Here is a 1443-nt window from a genome sequence, read left to right on the forward strand (position 1 = left end):
TCAGGTCAGTTTTAAACTGTATATTTAACTTGGTATTTAACTTCATATTTATCTGATCCCAGGTCAGTTTTAAACTTTATATATAACTTGATAGTTATCTGATCTCAGGTCAGTTTTAAAGTTTATATTTTAACTTTATATTTAACTTCATGTATATCTGATCTCAGGTCAGTTATAAACTGTATATTTAACTTGATATTTAAGTTCATATTTATCTGATCCCAGGTCAGTTTTCAACTTTATATATAACTTGATATTTATCTGGTCTCAGGTCAGTTTTAAAGTTTATCTTTAACTTGATATTTAACTTTATATTTATCTGATCTCAGGTCAGTTTTAAACTGTATATTTAACTTGATATTTAACTTTATATTTATCTGATCCCAGGTCAGTTTTAAACTGTATATATAACTTGACATTTATCTGATCTCAGGTCAGTTTTAAACTGTATATTTAACTTGATATTTAACTTTATATTTATCTGATCCCGGGTCAGTTTTCAACTTTATATTTTACTTTGTGTATCTGATCTCAGGTCAGTTTCCAACTTTATATTTAACTTGATATTTAAGTTCATGTATATCTGATCCCAGGTCAGTTTTAAAGTTTATATATAACTTGACATTTATCTGATCTCAGGTCAGTTTTAAACTGTATATTCAACTTGATATTTAAGTTCATGTATATCTGATCTCAGGTCAGTTTTAAACTTTATATTTACCTTGATATTTAACTTTATATTTATCTGATCTCAGGTCAGTTTCAAACTGTATATTTAACTTGATATTTAACTTTATATTTATCTGATCCCAGGTCAGTTTCATGCTTTATATTTAACTTTATATTTATCTGATCCCAGGTCAGTTTTAAACTTTATATATAACTTGATATTTAAGTTCATATTCATCTGATCTCAGGTCAGTTTTAAAGTTTATACTTTAACTTGATATTTAAGTTCATGTATATCTGATCCCAGGTCAGTTTTAAACTTTACATTTAACTTGATATTTATCTGATCTCAGGTCAGTTTTAAAGGTTATATTTTAACTTGATATTTAAGTTCATGTATATCTGATCTCAGGTCAGTTTTAAAGTTTATATTTTAACTTTATATTTAACTTCATGTATATCTGATCTCAGGTCAGTTTTAAACCGAATATTTAACTTGATATTTAACTTGATATTTATCTGATCCCAGGTCAGTTTTCAACTTCATATTTTACTTTATGTATATCTGATCTCAGGTCAGTTTTCAACTTTATATTTAACTTGATATTGAAATTCATATTTATCTGATCCCAGGTCAGTTTTAAACTGTATATATAACTTGACATTTATCTGATCTCAGGTCAATTTTAAACTGTATATTCAACTTGATATTTAAGTTCATGTATATCTGATCTCAGGTCAGTTTTAAACTGTATATGTAACTTGATATTTAAG

Source organism: Amphiprion ocellaris, chromosome 22, assembly GCF_022539595.1.
Source record: "Amphiprion ocellaris isolate individual 3 ecotype Okinawa chromosome 22, ASM2253959v1, whole genome shotgun sequence".
Taxonomy (NCBI): Eukaryota; Metazoa; Chordata; class Actinopteri; family Pomacentridae; genus Amphiprion; species Amphiprion ocellaris.